The sequence below is a fragment of the Hemiscyllium ocellatum genome, unplaced genomic scaffold, assembly GCF_020745735.1.
Source record: "Hemiscyllium ocellatum isolate sHemOce1 unplaced genomic scaffold, sHemOce1.pat.X.cur. scaffold_342_pat_ctg1, whole genome shotgun sequence".
Lineage (NCBI taxonomy): Eukaryota > Metazoa > Chordata > Chondrichthyes > Orectolobiformes > Hemiscylliidae > Hemiscyllium > Hemiscyllium ocellatum.
The window spans coordinates 546,789-574,540 of NW_026868418.1; positions in this window are offsets into that span (position 1 = coordinate 546,789).

The following is a 27,752-nucleotide window of genomic DNA, read 5'->3' on the forward strand; positions in this document are numbered from 1 at the left end:
TCCAATGCTTATCATTATTATTTATGGTCTGTCATCAGCTATGGTAGGACTTGAAACAAATCCCTTGAAACAATATCTTTCGTCTAATAAGCTTTGCTCCTGAATTACAGCCAGCGGCACTCCTACATTCAAACATTGTCCTAATCATGAAGTAACATCCGAGACAAGAGGAATTTTGTGATTGAAATATTTGTATTTGAAAAAGTGGTCAGAAGAGACCTTAAAACATTAAGTCTGAATTTTACCAACGTGCAGCCAATGGTTTGTTCAGCAACAGCACTGACACAGAGATAAAGATTGAGGATATTAGGAGCTGGTAGTGGACAGGTTTGGTGACAGAGAGAACACGAGACATAAACCGGTTCAGGGCAAAAAAATGACCTCGGGTTTGTGCACAGTTTTATTCGCAGATGTTTGTGAGGTAGTGGTCTGCAATTCATGGGTAATGAATGGAGACTGCAATTGAAACTGAAGGCAATAGTTTCTTTCTCTGACAAATATAGTTAACAGGATTTGCAACAAAGTTCAAATAGGTTAGTAGAACACCCTCCACCCCGCCCAGAATAATCATCAGCACTGCTGATATCCGATATGATGGAAATCCCCAAGAGGGGGAAATCTTGAAAAGACTCAAGGAAAACCTCCTCTCCATTGTTGTAATGTTCCAGTTCGCTATTCTCCCATTCAGATCTATGCAGCTGTTGATCTCTGTTACTATTAGAGCTGATGCATCTGTTACTACAGTGGGATCGAACACTGAATGAAGCCTCTTACGAATAGGAGAGGGAAACCCTCCAGTGACACAGTTGCATTGCATGGAGACTGACATCAATCACAGTCAGAGCAAACAGTCCCAGCTTTTAATACAGCACATTCAGTTCACAATATAACTGGACTGGACTACATGTTGACATTGCTGGCTATTGGTCACATCTCCCATCACCAATTGCTCGAGTGATGTCAGTTGTGAGGGAGAATAAGAATATTTTCTTTTCGTAGGCGACATGATTCTGCTTTGTTGTCCGTTTACTATGTTGTAACCATCTCTCCAAAAATCCCTCCACCCCCCCCCCAAAAGAATCACAATCAGGATGTTGTTACTGTGCTGATCTCTCCTCCACTGGAACAAACACCAGCGAACAGACTGTCATTGGGCACAATCGCCCTGAACATAGACAGGAAGTGTGGACTTCTCTGAATGTTCCTCTCACTGCTCTAATAAGGCAACTTTGGAACTTGGACAGGGAATATGCTTCAGTAATTTATTTATATAAATTGACAGACTCCTAAATGCTGTTTTATTTGGTGTAAACAGTATTTTTACGCATTTTGGCTTCAGTCCAACACTAAAAGTGTTAATTACAATGAACGTATTCATTTAGACTTATGAATTAATAAGTCAGGTTTGAATGGACATGTTATTGGCTGGGAGATAGGGCGGAATGGGAGCAGTGGCTGTGGAAACTGCATGGGAAGTAAAAAGATATTCCCCAATCATCATCCCTTTTTCTGACAGACAGAATTAAATCTAATGTATAAACAAGGAAACAGCCAACATTTGGGAGATGCAATGCTGAATGGCAATGTGAACTAAAAGGATAATATTAAATGTGATGAAGTGAAATATATTTTATACACATACCATTTAATCATTGGGAATACAGATTGAGTAGGGTCACCGGACCTGAAACATTAATTTTGATTTCTCTTCACAGATACTGCCAGGCCTGCTGAGCTTGCCTCTAAGTTCTGATTTTCTTTTTGTTTGAGATTTATCATATTGTTTATATCTGGCAGGATACTTACAATTAAAAGCAGACACTAATAACAAAATGTGAAGGGCAATGGGGACAATACAGGAGACTAACAGTAGAGTTATAGTCATTCCAAGCTGGAAGAGACAATGGGCTGAGTTTCCCCCACTTTTGCTGTAAATAATTCTGTGATATGTAATCAAAACCTTTGGAGAGGGGGTAGACAAGTTTGTTCAACGATGGTCACAGAGTGCTCCACCATCAATAATCTATTCCTATTATCTCATGAAATTTCAGCTGCCTCTAAAATGTATTTTTAAACAAAGTGGAGTTCCTGAGATTTACAGGATCATCAGAAAAAATATTCCTTTTTCCTTTGATTCTTAAAGAAGAAACAGATTTCGGCCGTAATACAGGTGTCACAGACACAACAGCTATAACAGAAACAGGAAAGGACTACATTGTCCTTATGTAACCAAATTCAGCATGCAGCCCTGTCAAGATACATGAAATATAGTGATACTGAAACACGAAATACAAACAGAAAATGATGGTAGAAGTGCAACAGATGAGGATGTATCTGCAGAGAGAAACAGAGTTAGCATATCGAATATGATGTGACACTGTTCTGAAAAAGTCATATTGAAATCGAAGGTTAATTCTGTGTATCCCTGCTCAGAGGGTGCCATACCTGCTGAGTTTCCCTCTATCGATTTCTTTTTCTTTCTGAACTGTGACAAATTGACTGATCTGAACGATATAAGCAAAGCTCTGTCTCAGCTGAATCTTGAATATTAGTTTATGGACATTAAATGAGAAATTACAAAGTTCCTATATTTGACAGAGTTCCAAATATCCATGACGTATTGCATTATGGGACAAAACCATTGTGAGACATTGCTGAAACAAAAACCAAAGTTGTCGCAAAAGCTCTGCAGTATTTGTGCAGAGAAATCAGAATTAACGTTTCTAATTCAATGGCCCTTCCTCAGAACGGATGGTAGCCCTGAATGTTGATTAATATACAGCAGAAGCTGAATAACTGTTCATGGAGACTGTTAGTAGCTAACAATAGGGTGTGAGTAATGGAAGGCCACGTGAGGACTAGGCCTGGTGTATGGGTAGGGGGCATTGAGGAGTTCAGTCCCTAAATTATTGACCATTATTTTGAGTCTGAATGGCTGCAGGGTCCACCCGCGGAAAATGAGGTGTTGTTCTTCCAGCTTGCGTTGAAATGTCCTGGAACACTGCAGCAAGCCTGACGCAGAGATACTGGCCAGGGAACAGGATGGGGTATTAAACTGGCAGGCAACTGGAAACTCAGGGTCTTTTGCAGAGGTACAGCTTGGATATACTGTGAAGTAGTCACCCAGTCTACCTTTAGTTTTCCCAATGTAGAGCGGATCATAATGTGAGCAGCGAATGTAGTAGACCGGATTGTGGGAAATGTTGGTAGGATGCTGCTTCACCTGGAAGGTTTGTTTGGACCTTAGATAATGACGAGGGAGGAGGTAAATGGGAAAGTGTAACAACTTCGGCAGGGGAAAGTGAAGTGTAGCTGTGGTGGGGGCTGGGGGAGGTGGTGTATGTGTGTGGGGAGGGGAGGTGTGGGCGGTGAATAACGAGTGGACCAGGGTGTCCTGGAGGAAATGGTCACTTCAGAAGGCGGAAAGGGGAGAGGAGGCAAATATGTGTCTGGTGGTGGCATCTTTCTGGAGGTGGGGAAATGCAGACTGATGATCTTCTGCATGTGAATGTGGTGGGATGGTCGGTAAGGATAAGGGAAACTCTAACGCTGTTGCAGCAGGGAAGAAAGATGCTGAGGGTAGAAGTGCAGGAGGTGGGTCGGAACTGGTTGAGGTCCCTGTCAATAACAGTGCTGGGGAGTTCTCGTATGAGGAAGAAGGTGGACATAGCAGAGGCCACATGTTTGAAGTTGACATCATCAGAAGCAATGCGGTGGAGACGGAGGAACTGAGAGAATGGAATGGAGCCTTTGCAGGATACAGGGTGTGAGAATGCATACTCCAGGTAGCTGTGGGAGTTGGTCGGTTATTACTGGATATCAGTGACCGGTCTATCCTCAGAAATAGAAGCAGAGATATCGACTAAAGGAGGGGAGGAGTCAGAGGTAGAGAGGTGAATGTGTGGGAGGGGTGCAAATTGGAAACAACGAACTTTTCCAATTCTGGACAAGAAAGAGGAGCAGCAGCGATGATAATATATACATATTGGAGAAAGAGTTATGGATGGGGGCTGGAATAGAACTGGAAATGGAATGACCTACGTACCCCACGAAGAAACAGCTGTAACTTTGGACCACGTATGTATCCATGCACCCTCTCTGTATGGGAGGAGCAGGCTGAAGCAATGGCTCTGCATGGGCAGTTCTGTTTGTGGATTTTCAGGAGGAGATAAAAGCGAACTCTGCTATCAGAGGGCCATCAGCTTCGGGACTGTTAGGTGGGGGTGAGTGGGGTGGGGGTGTGGGCCAGTGACTGGGAATCTCCAGGTGAAATGTGGTCAGATTTAGTAAATAAAATAGCCTGATGTGCCATGATAGGGTTATGGACCAGCAGGTGACATGTGGAGGTATCTGAGAGCTAGCACTCAGCCTCTGAAATGTAGAGGTGAGTCCACCAGACTGCAGCAGCACCTCCCTTATCGGCACAGGCTGAATAACATAGTCAGGGTTGATTGAAGCCTACAGCGTACAGTCTGTTCAGAGGGTGATAGGTTGGATAGGGAGAGGGGGAATACAGAGAATTAAAGACAACTAAACTCACATGGAAAGTTCTCAATGAACATATTGAGTTCAAGTAAATGCCAGAGGAATGGATCCAGGTGGAGGGAGAGTGTTGGAGCTGGGCGAAGGGTCTATGGGATGGGGAGTGGACTCTTGTCCAAAGAAATGGACACCGAGGAGAAGATGGTGGAAGAGGAGTTCAACATTATGTCGTTCCTGAAATTCATTAAAGTGGGGGCGCAGAGGGATAAAACTGAGACATTTGCTGAGTACAGAACATTCAGCATTAGAGCGTGGAAGGTTAGGAAGGATGGTGAATACACCACAGGAGGTGGGCTTGCGGGAGGGGATGGAGTCAGAGCACAGGGCATGGTGGTGTGGCAGATTCCAGAGGCTCATAGGCATCTCTAAGTTATTCCATCTTGTGTGCCTCGTATATCTGGTGAGCATGGTGAATGAGCTGGAGAATGAAGTAGAATTGGGGAATGGTGCAGCCTTGAGCCAATGCGATGTGATGCTGTTGAACAGAGAAAATGTTGATCTCAGTGGCAACGACACCGCACGACCAGTCTTCAGAAAGTAAATGATTGAAGATAATCTGAATCGTTACCTTATTGTAATGCTCTGATTTCATTGGGGTGAGACTCAACCAGCAAGGTTTTACTTTTTGAGACTTTAGACCAAACTGTGAAAACTGATGTATCTTGATGTTATTAATAAAACAAATCCATCCATGGTTTTGTAAGGCACTAGCAAGGGCAGAGTTTATTTGTCGTTCCCAATAGCTCTGGGTAAGGTGCTATTGTTCATTGAGGAAATTACCAGCACAGAATTTCCTCTGATTTCCATTAACCACAGTTTGCTGAGGGGGAATGATGCTACATGAATCAAATGCTACTTTGATGGCAAGGGAAGTTACTCTGATCTCACCTCAACTGACATTGGAAAACAAGTTAAAATACTAAAGAGAAAAAGGCTAGAACACGGCTTATTGAACAATGTGGTCACTGTCTTGCAACGTTTAAGGACAAACAGATGCATGGACTTCTGATTCTGAGGAGAGGTGTTTCCTATTTGGGATGAGGCTGTTTGCTTCAGCGCTGTGACACAGAGACAGAAAAAAAACGTTCCACTCTGTATGGGGAAAATATCTCACCCTATTCACGGTGCATTGGACAATGACAGAAATACACGATTAAACATTGGGCATTGATCATCTCAATCTCATCATTCACTGATGACCAATAGCAGCACAGAAGCCAGGAGCTCCCATAACCCCAGTTGAAAAACAAAAATGGGGAAGAGATGGCCAGTAGAAGTGGGAGTAACTAGGGAACTGGTGTAACTTACAGTGGGAGTGGCAGAAGACGGGTGTGAAGAGATATCATCAGTGGAAGAGTATGTGGCAGCAGAAGTTGTCGTGCAAGGGAAGTAGGAGTGTAAAAAAAGAGTTGGAAGGGGAGGAGGAATGGCTAATGAAGTTTTAGTGACTGGGCAAAGCTTGTTTTTGGAAAAGTGAGGTTGGGTGAAAACCACCAATGTTCAGGAAAATTGGGATCGGATTCCATTGAAAATTAAAATTTGATGCACTTCTTTTTCTATCACTTGATTCTTTATCAGATTGTACATTCACTCTGTAGTTTGTATCTCCATCAAATGCAGGTGACGTGCTCCCCCCCCCCACCCCGTGTTGTGTCGCAACATTTTTGAATTTTTTTTAACAGTATGTATTTGCTTCCAATCCAAGGTAGACATGAGAATTTGATTTGATCTCCTGCAGTTTGTCCATAGCATGGAATTTAATTGAATATTTTTCCTCATCACATTAGCTGATTCAAGAAATGAATCAGTGTCCATCCTGCAGATGAAAAATTTCTTCAGTTTTCACTATTGTTACAAAGGACAGTGCCACACAACAGGCTAGTGTTCAAGTGCAAGGTGCCAAACCAAATTTCTCCCTAAATTAGGTACACGCTTTATGAATAAGACATGCTGAGGGACAGAGTGTAAAAGGTGAATTTAACTCTGTGTCGAAAATGGTATTTGCAGCACCCTCATAATAGGCGTTAACTACATCACTCTGTAAATTCCCTAAAATAAGAACAACAAGAGACTGGAATTCTTAATTATTCCTTTGTAAATAACATGTGGAGAACAGGAAGGAAATCAAGGTTTGTTTGTGATATTCATAAATGATGATGGTGAGAATGTGGAAGATGGATGGCAGTGGAATGATAACTAATGCTGGGGATGACACAAAGATTAGCTGGATGCTTCACAGTGAGGAGGACAGGGTTAGGCTACAGGACGATATAAACAGATGATTTCTATATCCAGATTTATGGCCGATGAAGTTTAACACTGATAAATGTGAAAGGATGCACATCTGAATAAACAAGACAAGTGACAACTCAAACTTTGAAGAGCGAGGGCTAAACTTGCTCCTTTTTTCTTTGCAGCAGGGAAGGTTGAGGAGGGAACATGGTACAGGTGTACAAGAGAATAAAGGGTATGGAGAGGATGAACAGACAGCAGTTGTTTCGCTTACTCTAATGGTCAAAAACAAAAGGAAGCATACTTAAAGTGGAAGGCAGGGGATCAAGAGGGGATTTCTGGAGTCTGTATTGAACTGAGAGGGTGGCACAGACATAGAATATAAAGTTCCTATATGTGGAAACAGGCCCTTCGGCCCAAAAAATCCATACTGACCCTCCAAAGAGTAATCCACCCAAACACATTCCTCCTATATTTACCCCTGACTAAAGTACCTAACCTACATGTCTCTGAACACTTTGGGCAATTTAGCATGGCCAATTCACTTATCCTGCACATCTTTGGATTGTTGGAGGAAATCGGAGTACCTACAGGAAACCCACGCGGATATGGGAGGAATGTGCAAAATCCATACAGGCAGTCACCCAAAGCTGGAATCAAACCTGGGTCCCCAGCGCTCTAAGACAGGCGTGCTAACCACTGAGCCACATTTCTGCCCCTAATAACATGTGCCTGGAATGCATTTCCTAGGCGGGTGATTGATCAGGTAATCTCACAAACATTAAAAAAAGCCTTTGGATATGCACTTGGTGAGGCAGGCTCGCATTTTCATTCAATGATTCTATGTGGTGGCAGCCACGAACACTCAGATATATTCTAAAGCAATAGCTAATGGCAGTTCCTAGTTTGTTCCATTGACTGTACTCAGTAAGTGAGACTCCAGTGAAGTGCTGGTATTATCTCCCATTTTCTATTTAAATGTTTCGGTTTTCTTGAGCTGGTAATGTAATTACCGGTGTCCATGATGTCATTTCCTGCCCTTTTTCTCAGAGGATGGTAGATGGAGTCAAAATTGATGTGTTTGTTGATGGAGTTCCGGTTGGAATGCCATGTTTCCAGGAATTCTTGTGCTTGTCTCTGTTTGGCCTGTCCTAGGATAGATATTCCGACCTAGTCAAAGTGGCGTACTTCCTCATCAGTACGTAAGACTTTCGTATTGGGTTCATGTCTTTTGTAGCTAGTTGATGTTCCTATATCCTGGAGACTAGTTTTCTGCTTGTTTTTCCGTTGTAGTGTTGTTAAAGTTCTTGCAAGGCTTATTTTTCCTGGAGCAGAACAGACAAAGATGTGAATTTATTGCGGTGCTCAAAAGTATGATAAACGTTGCAGAGTAGAAAAAGAATACTCTATTAGTAGGCATTATAGCATCAAGGAATTCTAATTTCAAGGTTGTCAGTAAAAGAGCTAGAAGTGAAATAAGGGAAAAAACCGTCTTTATTTAGAGAGTTGTTACGAATTGGAGTTGACCGGGTGGGAAGGTTGAGGATGAAGATTCAAAAGAGAACTATATATATATTTGGAAATTATGAATTTAACGGGCAACAGAGAGAGGGCTGGCAAATGGGAGGTGCTTGAGAGATATTTTTGGAACTGATGCATACGTAATGGCCAAGGGTTCATCCTGTACTTTAAAGTTTTGTACTCTATCATGTGTCAGCTGTGAATAAAAGTCAGTATCCAATTATTTCACTGTGTAAATGCTCGCAAATATCTGATTACTTGGTGCAGCGTAAGCATTTAAAATGCAAGTATTGCAAGGTCAGCTTCATTATGAAGTCTAATTATTACACAGAACATGAATATTTTACATGTTGTATTCCCATTACTAAAACAAATATATCATTGCTTTGTCACAAATCTCTTTGGAAAGCTCTGACTTTTCACTGACACAATATTATGTTCGTTGCTTTTTTTTCACTCTCCACATTTCATATTAAACATCGTTCATTCTAAGAATTGGAAGTTTTCAAATTATTATTCAAGAAAATTTGATAACACAAATAATTTATTTAGTTTAATGTTCACAGTCCATGGTGAATTATTGCAATTTTTAAATTGCTGGCAATTAGCTGAAGATCGTACATTTCAGTGAGAAATTAAACTGACAGTTTACATATAAATGTATAAGAACACTAATTCTATTTGAATGTTCAGTCGTTTGCTCACTCTGAATATGTAATCATTCAGAAGCCAACCACTTTAAAAATATTGGAGTGGAAAAACTTTGCTTTGAATCCTGACATTGAATATCTAATTCTGATCACCACAAGAGTTATGTTCTTTCTTCGATAAAATAAAATGTACATGCTTTATTTCTGTGTTAGAAAGTCTTGACAGGAGTTTATATTTTAGTTCCATAAATATAGAATCAACAGAATTGATTAAAGTGATTATAGCTCAGTTGAATGATTATCATTCACATCTTATTTTCGCCCAATTCATGGAATTTAGCAAACATCCCACTATTGTTCGGCTCAGTAAACTGACCACCTTGCAATGAGCTAAGCTGAAAATTGCTTCCAATAGATCTGAAATCATTTACATTGTTATTGGACCTCACAGCTGCCTGAGATACACAGAGACTCAGTCACCTGTTCCAAAATCTGTACATTGAGTTTCTAACCTGGTTCGGGGCAGTCAGCCAAGCATTACTTCAAAACAAATAATTTGGAATCCACCTTGGGCAGGGGGAGAACCCGCCAACAAACTATCATTGGTCTCAGTGTAGGTACAAACGTTGTCCAGGTTAAATACTAATGGCTGACCAGCAATCATGATTTAAAATTCATCTTCAGCCAGAGCCTGGCCCAGAGAGCAGACATGTTGACATGGAGAGACAGAATCACACCACACAAGTTACCTATGGTGATGAAATCTGACCTGCCTCCAAGATTCCATACACCTGCACCCCGGGTGAAGACGTTAACAACTTGACAATCTATTGCAGTGCCTTGTGCCTCACAAAGAAACCTCTAAATCCAATCCAATAAATGTCACCTTCACATTCTCCAGTATCAAAATAAAATTGTACATCTCTGTGAATGGTCAGAGATTACTACATGGAAAACACAGTAGAATGTGTGCGAAGTAATCAGCAGCAAACGGCAATCCACAAATCACATTAAGAACTGAACTTGGCGGATTCTGTCTGGTCTAAGTAACCACACACATTATACTGGCTTTCAGGTGACTGTAACAATGCACACCATAACTGGAGGTTTTGGCTTTACATCCCTCCAAAGCTTCCTGATCTCACACACATCACTCCCTCACACATTCACCAATTGATGACAATCAACAAGCTGGGTGAAACTGGAAACACAGAACAGTGCAGCACTGTGCAGGCCCTTCGGTCTTTGATGTTCTGTCGACCTTTGATCCTACTCTAAGATCAAACTAACCTACATACCTTGCATTACACTATCATTCATGTGCCTATCCAATTATACATCCCTAATATAGTTGACATTCCTAATATACTACAACTACTGGCTGTTCATTGCACACACCCACCACTGTCTGTGTAAAGAACCTACGTCTGACATCTCCCCTAAACCTTCCTCCGATTACCTGAAAATCATACCCCGTCGAGAGTCATTTCACCCTGGGAAAAAGTAATGGCTATCCACTCTATCTATGTGTCTCATCATCTTGAACACCTCTGTCAAGTCACTTTCCATTCTTCTTCGTTCCAATGAGGAAAACACCCTAGCTCCCTCAAATTTTCTTTGTACGACATGCCCTCCAGTCTAGGCAGCATCTTGATAAATCTCCTCAGCACCCTCACCAAAGCTTCCACATCTTTCCTATAACGAGGCAACCAGAACTGATCACAATATTCTAAGTTGGTCTCACCAGGGCTCCATAGAGAAGCAGCATAACCTCGCAGCTGTTAAACTCAATCCCTCAGCTCATGAACATATCAACCACATCCTTAACTACCTTATTAACCTGGGTAGCAACTTTGTGGGAGCTATGTCATGAACCATATGATCCCCCTGTTCTCCACAATGGAAGAATCCTGCCTACATTCAAATCCGAATTTCCAAAATGAATCGTATCCCACTTTCCATATTGAACACCATCTGCCACTTCACAGCTGGGTACTGCATCCTGTCAATGTTCCTGTTGCAAACTACAACAGCCCTCCACTCTATCCACAGTTCCACCAACCTGTGTTACATCATCAAACTTACGAACCTATCCTTCCACTTCGTCATCCAAGTCATTTATCAAAATCACAAACAGCAGAGGTCCCAGAACCGATCCTTACGGAACACCACTGCTCACCTAGTTCCACACTGAATACTTCCCATTTACCACGACGCTCTGTATTCTATGGGTTAGCCAATTCTGTATCCAGACAGATAGGTCTCCCTGTATACCATGCCTCCTTACATTCTGAATGAAATTACCACGGGGAAGTTTATCAAACACCTTGTTAAAATCCATGCACTCCGCATTCACTGCTCTACCTTCTTCAGTGTGTTCAATCCCATGCTCAAATAATCAAATAAAAGTTGTGAGGTATGACCTGCCCCTCATAAATCCATGCTGACTATTTCTAATCAAACCTTGTTTTTCAAGAATCCTCTCCAATACTTTGCCCAATACTGATGTAAGACTGACTGGTCTGTCATTCTCAGGAAAATCCCTGTTCCCTTGCCTGAACAAGGGATTACATTTGCCACCCTTCAATCAACCGACGCTACTCCAATGCAGAGTGAAGGCGCAAAGGCACAGAAATCTCTTCCCTCTCTTCCTGTAGTAACCTAGAGTGTTTCCTGTCTGCCCGAGGGATTTATCTATCCTTATGTTTGTACTTCAAACAGTCTGTATTTCACCTCAACTTTTTACTCACTGTCCAACCAACTGATTTACTGCTTTCCATTTCAGGGCTCTGTACAGTGCTGCCTTCCTGAGCAAGTATGGTTCCCAATATTCTGTGTATTATAAAATGGAAAACATGGGAAGCTTTGACTCTGCTGCTGCTCAGATGCAGTCTGACTGCTGTGCTTTTCCAGCACCACAATTTTCGACTCTGATCACCAGTCCTCACTTTCTCCATTACTGAGGGCTGTCCCCTCTGCACACAGAGCAGGGAACTAATCAGCAGAAACTCATGGTATCTGGAACTGACTGTTCAGTTCTGGAAAGTTGCATTTGATGAACACATTTACTAAAAACGAATTTCAAATTCAACAAATATTCATTCAGTCCCAGAGTTACAGTTTTGGTTCATGAATTGGACAGGTTGATAACGAACAGTGAATGACTGAAGAACTCCGAGGTACAGAGTATTCCAGGTGATATATCCCAGGTTGGATGTGCTTTACCTGATGCTGGTAATATTATCAGACAGACAGATATGATAAGGAAACGAGGTGACATGTGGAAGTGTGACATTTTTGCCATTACAGAGATGTGTTTGAGGGAGTTCGGGGCTAACGACTCAATATTCTGTGGGACCAGAACAAGAGTCAGGACAGAAGAGAGGGTAAAAGGACGTGGTGTTGCCTTATTAATTATGGAGTTAGTTACTAGCGTAAGAAGGGACGATATCTTGAAAGGATCTTCTAAAGAGGCTTGGTGGTTAGAGCTCAGGATCAAAACTGTGACAGAAATACTGCATGGGATATATTATAGACCCCCAGATAAAGGAAAGTACGGGTGCAGGTATATTACCAAGTTATTGAGGTGTGTAAAACAATAATAGGCTAGTTATATTCAAGCATTTCAATTCCAAACATTCATTCGGTCAGTGATAATTTTTTAAGAAGGGCAGGTGCTTTGAAATTTATTCCAGAGAGCTTCTTATATCAACACAGAGCAGATACAACAATGGGCAGTGCAGTGCTGGGCCGCACTGCGGGGAACGAAACCAATCAGCTGTTCCAGGCAGAAATGGGAGAGCATTGTAGGACCAGTGAACGTGATATCACACATTTTGACTTTGCGAAGGAAAAGACCCCAAAAATGTTAGAAAAATCAAAGCTTTTTGCATTGGGGAGACAGATTTTATGGAAACAAATGACAGGATCCGGTCAAAGTACAGTTGCTTCTGGGTGAAACTGTAGCAGAAAAAGGTGGGGCGGGGGTTGGGGGAATCATTCGTTTAAAATGGAATTGATGACAGTGTCGGCCCAGCAAGTTACACCGAAGATAAAATTTAGGAACACAAACCCAGAAAACCTCAGATGTCGACACAAATTCCGAATAGATGAAAAGAAAAAGAGAAGCTTAAATCTGGTACCAAGTGAACAGGTCAATGAAGGTCCCAAAAGAATATAGCAAGTGGAGGGTTAAACTTAAGAAGTCAGTGGAAGAACAGAAGGAGCGGTGATAAAACATTAACCGGTAAGATTAGCAAGAATCCACAGTCATTTTTTTTGGTTTTTTAAGGGGAAGAGGATAACATGGGAAAGAATGGGAGTATTAGGGACTAAGGAGACAGCCTGTTCACAGAGCCAGAGAATATGTTTAACACACCCTACGAATCGGTCTTCAGTTTGGCGAAGCAGTTCCTGGATTCAGGGAGAGTGACCGTTTGACCCTTGAGCAAACTGATGCAGAAGCTGAGGAAGAATTGAAATTTTATGCAAGATGGAGTGGGTAAATCACCAGATTACAGACCACCAAGTCTCACATCAGTGAGAGGGAAACAATTGTAGAAAATTCGGAGGACTGTTGAGGCTGGATCATTAAATATCTTAAAGGCTGAGACAGACAGATTTTTATACAATTGTGACGGGGAAATCGCAGGAAAGTGGAATCGGGGATTAACGAAATAAATATAACCTAATCGAAGGAAAAGCAGACTCAGTGAGCGGACAGGCATATTGTTGCCCCTACGTCTAATGGTGTTCTTTTCCAATAACCCTGTATTCACAAGAACATCAACCTCTCTCGCTATGGAGTGAGACACAGTTTGGAATGCAATCGAGGGATTCAAGGAATTCATAAACGCGATACTAATAGACAGAAAGTACGAGAGGACTGCGACAGCACGGATTGCCTGTCGGGGTGAGCATTTGCATCGACACAGTCACCACTAGCAGAAGAAAGACCTCAGAAAGACACCCTCCAACGCCAAGCAGAGACCAGCACTGGAGAGCAGGTAGTCAGGGGCCAGGTGTCAAGGAGTGCTGAAGGCCTAAAGACTACATCACTGTCGTGTCTCCTTCCTTCCCTGACCAAGATTAAATGTGGAGGGGTAGAGAGACATGCCGTTGTAGCAGGGTAAGCAGGAAGGCTTTGACATGAGAGGCTTCGGACAGCTCAGCTCAGCAAAAGGTACAGGACAACTCAAATAAAGTCCTTTTAACTTTATTGGTACAGCAGTCGAGATGGCATTTAGGGCAGTCACACGCTCCTCTTGTGAGATGTGGTAGCTCAGGGAGATTTCCACCGGCCTTGATGGCTACACGTGTGGGCACTGCACCCAGCTTCAGCTCCTGGGAGACCGTGCTGGGAGCTGAAGCTGGGCAGCACGGTTGCTCAGTGGTTAGCACTGCTGCCTCACAGCACCAGGGTTCAAATCCTGCCTCGGGCAACTGTCTGTGTGGAGTTTTCACATTCTCACCGAGTTTGCATGGGTTTCCTCTGGGTGCTGCGGTTTCCTCCCACAGTCAGAAAATGTGCAGATTATGTGAATTGGTCATGCTAAATTACCTGTAGTGTTGCGTGGAGGGGAGTGGGTCTGGGTGGGCTGCTCTTCAATGGGTCGGTGTAAATGTGTTTGGCCAAAAGTCCTGTTTCCACACTGTAGGTAATCTAATCTAGGATTCACTCAGGGTCATCCGAGATACTGACAAATTCATAGATACTCCAATAGTTATGTTTCTTTAATGACTAATATTCCAATCCAACGTTCATCGTCCTGAGTTCATTAGCTTTACCTGTCAGTCCTGTTGTATGTAAATAAACACAATTTAATCCAACAGGCGTTCCTTGCTTCCTGTCATGTTCCAGGCAGAGAGTAGATGGACGACCACCAGGAATGGCAAAGGGATTGCAGGAATCCCCTGTGGCCATTCCCCTCGAAAACAAGTAGACCATTTTGGATTGTTGGGGCAATGACCGTTTAGGGGAAAGCAGCAGAAGCCAGGTTGGTGGTACTACCACTGGCTCTGGGGCACAGTGGGAAAGGGTAAAGGTAAGCAGGACGTTTAAGATAGGAGGGTCTATTGTTAATGGGACAGATCAGAGATTCTGTGGTCACAAACGGGAATCCAGGATGGTGCGTTACCTCCCAGGTGCTAGGGTCCAGGATATCTCCAAGTGGCTGCAGAACATTCTCAAGGGGGAGGGTGTGCAGCCGGAAATCATTATGCACATTGGCACAAATGATAGCCGTAGAAGTAGGGACGAGGTCCTGCAGCGTGATTACAGAGAGCTAGGAGAAACCTTTTTAAAAAAAATCCTTGACAGTGATAATCTCCTGAGAGGGAGATTACCGTCCATGACATGCACTGGAGGGGGCACCAATATCTTGCCAGCCAGTTTTGCTAGGGTTACAAGGGAGGGTTTAAACTAGATTGGCAGGGGGTCATATCCTCAAGAGCAGGGAGGCAAGTGGAAGGAGATACAGTAATCAGAAATAGTAAGATTAGGCTGGAAAACGACAGAGAGTAAGTAGTGCCTTTTGGATTAAATTGCATCTGTTTCAATGCAAGAGTGCTGACAGGTTAGGCCGATGAACCCAGGGCGTGGATAGGTAGATGGGACTGGTAAATTATAGCCATTACAGAAATATGGCTAAGTGTTGGATAGGACTGGCAGCTTAATGTGCTATGGAACAGGTGCTTTAGGTGAGACAGAGATGGTGGAAGGAGGGGAGGGTGAGTGGCATTTCTGATTAAGGGGAGTACCACAGCAGTAATCAGAGATAAAATAACAGATGGATCACCCAGTGAGGCTTTGTAGGTGGAGTTTAGAAATAAGAAGGGAATGGTGAGGTGATTGGGGTTGTAATATAGGCCCCCAAATAGTCAACAGGAATGAGAGTAGCAAATATCCAGGGAGAGAGGGGAGACCTGTCGGAGCAATAGGGTTATCATAATAGGGGATTTTTTTTCTCTAATACAGACTGGAACGGCCAGAGCGTTAAGTGATTTGATGAGATAAAATCTGTTAAATGTGTTAGGAAAGTTTCCTCAACCAGTATATAATGTATCCTACTCGGGAAGGGGCAAAATTCGAAATTTTCTTAGTAAATAGGGCATGACAGGCAACTGAGTTAATAGTGGGGGAGCACTTTGGGACCAGTAACCATAGTTCTATTAATTTTCAAATAGTTACGGAGAAGGACAAAACTGGTCCTCAGGTTCATGTTCGAACTTCGGGCGTGACTCAGGTACAGGCGGCTAGGATCAAGGGAATCCCTGGAGGTATATAAGAGATACATGGAGTTTACTGAAGAAGGAAATCAGTCGGGTGAAAAGGGGGGCAAGAAAGAGCCTTGACTGAGAAGATTAAGATGAATCCACAAAGGTGCTTTAAATATATTAAAAGAAAAACCAATAACTAGGGAGAAAATAGGACGCCTCGAAGACCAATGTGGACAAGTGTGTGGAATTATCAAAGATGATTGAAGTCCTCAACGAATATTTCTACTCTATATTTACTGTGGCGAAAGACATGATGACTTGAGAACTTGAGGAAGTTAGCAGTGATATTTTAGGGACGATCCATGTCATAGTAGAGGAGATTTTGGACTTAAAAGAATTTTTTAAAGTTGATAAATCTCACGTTCCTTACCCGATATATCCAAGAACACCTCAAGCAGCTTCAGCCAAATTTGCGGTGACCCTGGCTTATCCTGTTGATCATCATTAATCACAGGTAATGTCCCGAAGACTGGAGGATAGAAAATATTGTGCCCTTATTCAAGAAGAACTGATCAAAAAAAGCCTTGGAACTACACATCAGTATGCAAGTTACTTGACAAGGTTCTGAGGGATAAGATGTATATGCATTTAGAAAGACAGACTTTGATTAGGAATAATAAGTGTGGCTTTGTGCGAGGAAGTTTGTGCTTGAAAATGTTTTTAAAGTAATTGAACGATGTGACCAGAAAGATTGACTTGGGTGGTGCAGTAGAAGTCGAAACATGTGGTGTTGGAAAAGCGCAGCAGGTCAGGCAGCATTCGAGGGGCAGGAGAATCTATGTTTCAGACATAAGCCCTTCACCAGGAACGTCCAAAACATCGATTCTCCTGTTCCTCTGATGCTGCCTGACCTGCCGTGTTTTACCAGTGCCACACTTTTCGACACTGATCTCCAGCATCTGCTGTGCTCACTTTCTCCAAGGGCAGGAGATTTTGTCGATATGGATTTCAATTACACCAGAACAGAATGAGGCCTTTCAGCCCCTGGAGCCTGATATACAATTACAGGAGGAGGCCAATAAACCCCCAGGGCCTTTAAAACTGTAACCAGATCATGCAGCACCAGTATCCAGTTACACAGCAACAGGATCAATCTATTCAGCTACTTGAAGTCAGTGACACAGGAAATGGAAGAGGCCACAAAGTGACTGGACTATGGGGTATACTGGAATAAAACCAGGCTACATAGCCCCTCAGACCTGCCCTTCCATTCAGTAATTCAGGGCTGATCTGCACTCGGCCACAATTTCTCTTTCATGCCCAATTCTTTGTAGCCCTCGACTCTCTGACGGGTCAAAATCCATGAACACCCACTCGCACCCACCAAACATTTCAGTGATTTGGCCTCCCCAACTGTCTGGTCCCAACCGTCACTACCCTCTGAGAGAAGGAAACACTCCCCACACATATACCTTGGCCTATTGACATGGATAGAAGATATGAACACAGCGTAAAGTGACTGGCCCTGATATCAAGACAGGATTTGATAAAGCAAGATGTCAAGGAGACTGAACAAAATTGAACTTGATGGGAATCAGTTGTAAATTCCCCACTGGTTGGATCATTCAGAACACAATGGGGCTGGTGGACATCAATCCTCGCAGTCCCTAGATATCCTTGTGGGCAATCCTCAGGGTAGCTTCTTCGGCTACTTCATCAATGTCTTTCCCTCTGTCATATGATCAGAGGTGGAATGTTCTTTGAAGATTATGCAATGTTCAGAGCAATGAGTCACCTCCTAAAGTACTAAGGTAACATTGATCAAAAGCACTGCTGGGCACTAAACATTTTCACGGTTAAAAGCAAGAGGAACCCCTTCAACAACTCTAGCTGGTTTCACAGTAATATAAGAAAGCCATTCACCCTATCAGATCTATTGGATAACAAGAGGCGCAATGCGTTCACTCACTCCTGCCTGTTACACAAGAAGACAATTTAAAATAAAAGCAGGTGTTGGAATCCAAAATACACACGCAGGAAGCTGGAAGAACAGAATAAGCAAGGCAGCATCAAGACTTTGAGAAGTGAACGCATTGGATATAACCCTTCGTCAGGACTGTGGGTGGGAGTAAGGGGTTATATAGATAAAGTGTGGGTGAGGGAGGAGGAGGCAGAGTGGCGAGTTGGGGGATAAGTGAACACAGATAAAGGGTATCAGCGGGTTGGTGATGGGAGGGCTGAATCCAGTTGGTAGCAGGACAAATGGTTGCTCAGAGGAATGGAAGGCAGGGGAGGGCTTGGGAAGGGAGTGGGGGGATTAGAAGGGAGGCAATTTGAAATTGGAGAATTCAATGTTGAATCCCCGGGGTGCAGGCTGCACACGTGACAGATGAGATCTTGTTCCTCCAAATTATGGTTTGGTTTGTTGTGGCAATGGAGGAGGCCAAGGATGGCTATGTCGGAAAGGGATTGGGAAAGAGAATTCAAATAGGAACTGACTGGGAGGTCTTCCATTCCACCTAACAACCCTTCCTTTCAGCTCCCAAAAGGAATTCATCCCTAGCATCGCCCAACCAGGTTGCACCCACCACGTGTGCCCACATATCCGAACTCACCATCTCCCTGATCCCCCCACCCCAACCACTCCCTTCCCTCTTTATCTGCAGCTCTCCCTACCCCTCAACCTAGTGCTTAAGACCGGTTGTACCTGAAATGTTGACTTTCCCAGCTCATGATGCTGCCTGGCTTGCGGTGTTCTTCCAGTCTTCTGTTTGTCTCCTATAACTCAGGAAGATAGAGTCTAGTCAACACAACATGCTGATAGGCAGAAACCAAGGGTTGCCAACTGAAGTCCTTGAACCTCTGTACTGGGGCCAGGATGAAGACATTCAGTTCCTCAAGACACTGACACATGAACAGAAGAGGCCATTCAGCCCCTCCAAACTGTTAGACTGAGATAGGAGGATGTCATTTTTCTGCAACACAACAAACCAATGAAGCAGAGCCTGCACAGACAGACTGCTCCATGTTGTTCCTCCTGGCTCCATTGCTAATGGTACACACATGTTATGTTAACGTGGTTTGCTGATCATGAGGAGGGAAAGTGATTGGTTTGTGTCATGTCCCAAGGAGGCATTTTCCATCGCCGAGATGTCATGAACTTGGCTCGGCTACTCAAAACATCTTGAAGCAGGCAGCCCAGAGCATACCTTTGCAATTTGTTTAGGTAAGTGTACAATGAAAATTAGCTGGAGTAATTTAACTAGGTTGACTACTACATTTTGAAACAGACAAAAAATTTATTCATAAAATTACACAATGAAACACAAAGAACTGAATAAAGAATCACGACAGAATTCAACCGATTCAGCTAGACTTAATTATGCTGTTCCGAATATATATAACTGTCCCAATAAGCAAACTCCCAATAAAAGCCAGTATAAATGGAACACAAATTTCCAGTTTGAAGTTGAATGTCAGAAAAGAGAGAGAGTTTCCACACAGCTCCCAGTTGAACTTCCCAGTTCAAGACTCAACTGAAAACTGCTCAGTTCAGCGAGTTCAGCCAAAATAGCTCACCACTCTCCGTTCATTATACTGGTTACTTATAAAGCATGACCACTTTGGCCTGAAGTCTCATCTGTTTCCATATAAACCAAATGACTCTGAAAATCCTTTTCATCTCTGTACCAAACCAGACTGATCGGAGCTTGGCCCCGTTTTATTGTACCTCTGAAAAAAAAACAAGGACAGAATCTCCTTGAGCCAAGGAACAGCTTTTAGACAAAAAAGGGACTTGCTTTGTAACATGTCTTTCCCCCTCCCCCCACCTTAAAAAATGAACTATCAATGTTAAAAGGTGGCTGCATTTTTAACCCCTCAAACCCAGGTAGTAGTCTCAAAACTGACAGATACATTATACCAACTGTAAACATTCAAACATGCACAAACCCATGCAATTTCAGGCCACGGTATACGCACCACCAAACACCTCCGTTATCTCATTCGATTCTCAATAAGTCATCAGCTTTCACGTTTTCGCGACCTGCCACATGCACAATGGTCAGATTTAATGGCTGCAACAACAAGCTCCATCTAAACAGTCTGGCAATTGTGTCTTTAATTTTTCCACAAATGTCAATATGCTGTGCTCAGTGTATACGATTGTCTCAGATGCATTACTGTAATAGAAACACAGTTATGGTGTAATGCCAACACAAAGTTTAAAGTTTTTTCTCCACCATTGAACATTTCTGTTGATGATCGTTCGACTTCCCAGAAAAATACACGATGAGTATTTCTATTCCCTCATCCTCCTCCTGCACCAACACCGGACCGACACCCACATCACTGGTAGCGATAGCCACCTTAAAGGCTTTGTGTAATTTAGTGCAGCTAATACTGGGGGCAGTGGCTAACACATTTTTAAGCTGTAAAGTGCCTTTTGACAGTACTCTGTCCACTGAGAGTTCTTGCCCTTTACAATTCGGTGAGTGGAGCAGCCACACTGCTTAAAGTTTCGCACAAACTTTCAGTTAAATCCAGTCAATCCCAGGAACCGTAGCACTACGTATTTCTTTTTGTCGACGGTGTGGAACATTACCGAACTACTTTCGTTTTTGTATCCCATGGGGCCATTTGTCCATGTCCAATAAAATGACCCAGGAACGTGACTTGGGTTTTCTCAAATTCACTTTTAGTTAGGTTTACCACCAAGCCTGCCTTCTAAAGTCAATCAATCAAGTTTTTAAATGCTGTAAATGATCCTTTCATGTGTGACTAAAAACCACCAGGTCATCAATGTACACCACATAGTTGGGTAATTCAGCAATGACCTTATTATCAGTCTCTGAAATGTGGCTGGATTGTTTTACGTGCCAAATGCCTCAACATTGAACTGATATAGTCCATTTGGCGTTATGAAAGCCACAATTGCCTTTGTTGTCTCTGACAGAAGCCCTTGCCAGTAGCCTCTGAGCAAGTCCAACTTAGAAATGTAAGTAGCCTCTCCCACTTTTTCGACACAGTTCTCCAAACATAGAATTTGATAAGCATCAGTCTTCCAAACGAAGTTGACTTTGTGATAGTCCACACATGACCACTGGGTAACTACTGGCTTTGGCATCATGACTATACATGAGCTCCAGTACTGTAACTCACTTCGATTATGCCATCTTGGAACGTTTGCTCTGTCTCCTTCTGACCTGAGCCAACTTTAGAGGGTAATGCCTTTAAGGATGTTGCTTAATCAGAACAGCATCTCCTGTGTCTACATCACGTACAATTACATTCGGACTTCCCAGTTTATTTCTGCGGATCTCTCCACGATATCGTAATAACTCTTTCAGGTCACTGTGCTTTTCTTGTGGAAGGTAACTCAATAATTTATTCCAATTTTGGACAACTTTTTCATTGTTCAATTTGATATAGGAATGTCCAATTCGGAATCCTCTGAACTTGATTCTTCCTTCTGTGCTGTAATCGTTAATGCCTTCTTCTATTGCTTTCATTCCCTATCAAAATATCTGTTGAGCATATTCATATGACACACTCTGTGAGATTTCTTCCTGTCTGGTGTCCGTACCAAGCAGTTTACCTCATTCAATTTCTTCCCAATTTGATAAGGTACAATAAAACTTGCTTCTAAAGGCTCAACTGTAACTGGAAGTAACATCAATACCTTATTCCCAATTGCAAAATTGAGAATTTGTGATTTCTGATCCACTTCCTGTTTCATTGTATGCTGCGATACTTTTAAATGCGGTATAGCCAAATATCCAGCTGTATTTAATCGTTCCCTAAAATTTGATACATCGTCTAAATGAGTGGTCTCTGAATTCTGACTTATTAATTTCTCCTTAACCAATGGTAATGGTCCTTTTACTTCATGCCCACAAATTAATTCAAATAGTCTGAATTTGGTCGATTCATTTCGTGCGTCTCTGATCACAAGTAGTTCAAAAGGAATTTCCTTATCGCAATCATCTGGATTATCCTGACCATAAACCCTCAATGTGCTCTTCACTATTTGATGCCTTCTCGCTCATGCTCACGGTGATTCTGAATACTACGTAGTAGATTTGAATTGTTTTATTCCCAAGTTGTCCATCACCTGCTTGAATAGTTCGGATGTGAGGTTTGATCTGTCTGGATCTCTATTGGTAGTCCGTACCTAGTTAAAAAATACGTATTTTTTTCTACAACTCTTTTAGCTGTGATGCTGCATAATGGGTCTGCCTCAGGAAATCTAGTCGACACATCCATTGTTGTTAATAAATACTTAATCCCACTTTTCGTTTCAGATAGGCGACCTACACAATCTATCAACACTCTTGTGAAAGTTTCCTCAAATGCTGAAATAGGTATTAAAGTTCAGGTTTTATTACTGCCTGTGTGACATGTTTGAGACGTCTGGCAATATTCAACTACACCTTTGTGTAGTCCAGGCCGGTCAAAATATATTTGTATTCCAGCCTGTAATGTCCTCACCCCGAAATGATCTCCAAGTGGTAGCTCATGTGCCACTCGCAACACCTCCTTTCTATATCCAACAGGCAAAACAATTTGATGATCTTCTGTCCACGTCTGATCTGCCACAATGTGCGCTGATCTCCATATCCGCATTAAGACATCATTTGTTAAGTTATAACACACAGGAATGCATTTATTCTCGTTCTACCTAAATATCTTTTGATATAACTTTTGTAACTCCTCAGCTTTCTGCTGTAATTCAATCAGCTTAGCAGAGGTAAAAATACGTTCATGTTTTCCAACTAGCTCCTTCTCTGTTTCACTTATCTGATCAAAAAGAAACTTTCGGATAACTCTACGTCAGCTTCCTTATCTCTGCCTTTATCCTGCTTCAACCAGTGCATTTGTGATCTTCTGATCACGCAATCAGGGAAAATTCCTGGATAAACATTCTCCAGGTCTTCAGTTGCCTGCGTCTCCACTGGCTTTTCAACTAGACCAGGCAGCATGCCTACCAGTGAATCAGCTATATTATTTGCAAGGACAAATTTTATTCCTGGAGCTCAGAGTTAGGGGTCCAGTACTCCTATCACACATTTTCCACTCTTCTCTGGACTCTCCAGCCTCACTTTACATAACTGAGCACTTTTTGCCTCACTATGAATTCCTGTTACCAGTACATTTTCTAGCAATATTCTCTCAAGAGTGCATAAAGCCTCACCCCTCAGCATTACAGACTGAAAATATCCTGTCAATTAATATTGGAACCTCCTTACAAAATACTCCTGGTCTATGTGAATCAACTTTACTCTTTCATGTAACTTTTTAATGCAGATTTGGCATGTCCACTTATCATTTTGTACACTCTGAGACAGTTGCCTAACTTCCCTTATGCTTTTTGTTACGAGTCCAACAAAACACCCAGGCTTGTCTGGTTATCCTACATTTGGTTTTCTCCCAGCCCACCAACACTGTGATTTTGTGTGGCCCACTTTATTACAATGAAAACACCATAGTACTTTAACTTCTTTGCAAGGTTTTCTTTATTACTGCTACTTATTACTTATTTATAATCTGCACTGTGGTCTACCTTTCCCTTTACACGTGAGGATATCTCTTTGCTCCAATTTCTGTCCCTCAGAGACCAGAACTGGTTCTGGAAAGCAAACCAAGTTTATGGACCAGTTCATAATCATCAGCCATTTCAGCAGCTAACCTTGCTTTTTGCACTCTCTGCTCTTCCATCTGAGTTTGCATTACTTATGCAGCGAATTTATGAATTCCTCCCAGTACTAAACTCTCTAAGGGCATTATAGCTTTGCTTGAATTTTAAATCTCTTATCCAACTATCGAAATTAGTCTGTTTGATCCTTAGAAACTCAGTGTAGGTTTGACCAGGATCCCTCAATAGATTCCTAAAAGGTTGCCAATGCAGACAAAATGTTTTTTTTTTAACTTCCTCATACTCCCCAGATACCTCCTCTGCTAGGGATGTGAATACCTCGCCTGTCCTACCTACGAGTTTCGTTTGGATCTACAAAATCCACATTGCCTCTGGCCACTGCATTTGTGTAGCCAACTTTTCAAATGAGATGAATTGGGCATCACATACTCCTCATCAAGTTGAGGCAATGCTTGAACATACTCAAATAAATTCTCACTAGGCTTCTGACTACCAGGAGTTGCTCATCCGCACTCTCTTCATTACCAAGCGCACCCTCAGCCGTTATCTCCAGCCTTTTACACTGACTTTCCTTTTTAAGTGTGAGCTTTTGTTATTCAAAAGCTCTCCCTTTCTCTCTCGCCTGCTGCTCTCTCTTTTGCCATTCGTTATTTTTACTCTCTGTTCTACTGCTCTCTCTTTTACCCCTTCTTCTGCATTTTATCAATAGTCAAATGTTTCATTTTGGCTACCCTTTCCTTACCTCTCAACGTTAACTCAAGATGTTTCATTTGCAACTGAATTCTTCCCATCTCTGATTCTGTTGGTTTCTCCAGAAAGTTTAATTGATGAGCGTCTGCTGTAATTATCTCTCCTTACCTCACAAAAGCAGTCAGTTCCAATTCCAGCTTCTCTGCAATTCTTGCAATTTGGTCTTATTCACTTTTCATAAAATATCCAAAGTCACTGCATGCACACCCAGGAAACGTTTGGCGACTGAAATAGCCATTACTATTCGAAGCTTTGTCAACCCAATCAAACTAATACCAGCAATAAAGACACAAGCATTTCCCATTCGCTGTTAAAGATCCAGCAATGAGCCCCCAGTCTGTTATGGACGAGGCTAGACCACTTAAAACATTCTTAAGCAAGCAGCCCAGAGCATAACTCTGCAGTTTGTTTTGTTAATTATCCAATGAAAATTACCCGGAGTAATTTAGCTAGGGTGATTTAAATCAGACAAAAACATTGCTCAAAATTCCACAATAAAACACAAAGAACAGAATAAAGAACCCCTACAGAAGTCAACCTATCCAGCTAGACCTAAATATGCTGTTCCAAATACACACAATAGTCCCAATAATCAAACTCACTTGAAATAACGTCATAATGGAATGCATGTTTCCAGGTTGAAGCTCAAGGGCAGAAAAGTGAGAGAGTTTCCACACAGCTGCCAGTTGAACTTCTCAGTTCAAGACTCAACTGAAAACTGCTCAGCTCAGCTCAACTCAGCGAGCTCAGCTAAAAGAGCCGACAACTCCACGTTCATTATACAGATTTCTTTTAAAGCATGACGTCTTTCACCTGTAGTTTCATCTGTTTACATATAAATAAAAGGCCTCCGAAAATCCCTTTCGCATCTGTACCAAACCAGACTGATCGAAGCCTGGACCCATTTTATTGACCCTCTGAAAAACATCAAGGACAGGGTCTACTTGAGCTAATGAACAGCTTTTAGCAAAAAAAAGGATTGGTTTGTAACAGAGAAGACAAGCTAGTGTTCTGTATGGGAGTCAGAAGCTGGTGGGAATGGCTAATACTATCAGAGTGTGGCTGGTGACAGATTTGTGAACAACATGACGTTCAATGCAGGGTCACACACCAACTGTACATCCAGGCGGTGAGAGTTCATTCAGAACCTGGAGCTCTCTCTCTCAACCAACATGGGGGCTCCATAGAGCTCTGTAAGTTATCATAGAGTCATAGAATCCTATAGCACGGAGACAGGCCCATTAGCACAAACTGGTTCATGCTGATCTAAATGTCCATCCATGCTAACCCCATTTCCCTGCGCTTGGTCCATATCCTTCTAAACCTTTTCTATGTATATATTTGTCCAAATGTGAAGACACATATCATGGAAAACATGTTATATCTAATGCTATCCATGTTTGTTTTTGGAAATAATGAGTGTTGATTCATAACACTCCAGTGTTAATGCAATCACATTTTATTCATTTTGTAACGTTGTAGATTAAACGCTCATTTTCTTCACACTCTCCTCAGCAGCTATTAGTCTGGTGAATCTCCAATCCACTGTCTCTGTGTAGCAAGGAGATCATTGATTATAAATGAAAGAAAATACTGTCTCAAGTACACTCCACAACTGCAGGACTGTGTCTTCATTCTTACACTTTAATCATTTTGTAATGAATGATACTACTCATTTATTGTGCTGATTACTTGCTGAGTCATAAGAGTCATAGAGATGCACAGCATGGAAACAGATCCTTTGGTCAGACCCGTCCATACCGACCAGATATCCCAACTCAATCTTGTCCCACCTGCCAGTACCCAACTTTTCTGTATGAATTCTGTTAGTGCCCTATGATCAAGGACATCCAGCTCCTTTTCATCAAGAGCACTTCCCATCATCTCGCCTTCTCATAAATACAAAATGAGATGGATGGAGTTTTTTGCCGATCATTTATTTGCGTTATGAAGCAAAGTCACACCAACAACAACATCACTGTTGCCATTGGAGTTGATTGGAGATACTGAGGAGGCGATGATCCAGCTGTATTATCTCTGAGTATAAATCCAGGGAATGAGGTCATGACCCAGACACCGGATCCGAATCCCACAACGGCAAATGTTGGAAATTGAATTCAATAAAATATCAGGAATTAAGAATCAAATGAAACAATGAAACCATTGTTGATTGTCCTACCTGGCACCCTCATACACTTCAGGAAAGGAAATCTACCGTCTTCAGCTGGTCGGGCTTACATGTGACTCCAGACCCACAGCAATGTGGTTAACTCTCAGTTGCAGTTTGAAATGGCCAAGCCTGCCACTCAGTTATATCTATCACTTCAAAGCCTCAAAGAAAAGAAACCGCATGGACCTCAGCACTGACTACTTACAGCCCACGGACTGCAGTGGGTCAGGAAGGCAGCTCAACAAAACGTTCTTAAGGACAATGGGGAAAGGGAATTAAATATTGGCCCAGCATCCCATTAATGAATAAAGGAAGATAATCCCACTCAGGGAAGAGAGAAAAACAGACAAAAATAACTTTAAACAGGAACTTTGACATATACCTTACATGGTCATGATTATCAGTAATATGGGAACAGGAGAAACATAAGCAAGGTTTAATTTCATTTTTTATTTCCACACCACCTGATCATCAACAATCTCTTTGCTCCTTTCTCTCTATCTCTCTCTTTCTCCATCTATTCAACTCAGTCCTTCTCCCTTTCATAACAGATGTCGGTGTCACCAACATCGATCAAGCTATTTCCCAACTGTGTTCAGTTCTGATGTATGGTCATTAGAATCGAATTGCCAATTCTATTTTTCTCTCGACCAGAGGGGCTGCCAAATCTGCTCAGTTTGTCTGGCACTTTCTCGTTCTTTATTGTTTCTGATCTGTTGCATCATTCTTTGCTTTATCTAACTTTTAATTTTGTTATTACTTGGAATGTCTGCATCGCTGACTGGGGCAGCATTTTTTGACCTAACCAAATGTCATTTACTGTGAGGTCATTCTTTCAGACAGTACAGAACCAAGCACATTGCTGTGGGACTCACATAAATCTTAAGCCAGACCAGATATTAACGCAAGATCTATTTACCAAAGGATATCAGTGAAAATAGATAAACGTATCGACAAAATGCCGGAAAAGTCATGGCTGTTATTTCCAATTCCTGTCTTTTGTATTTACTTTCTG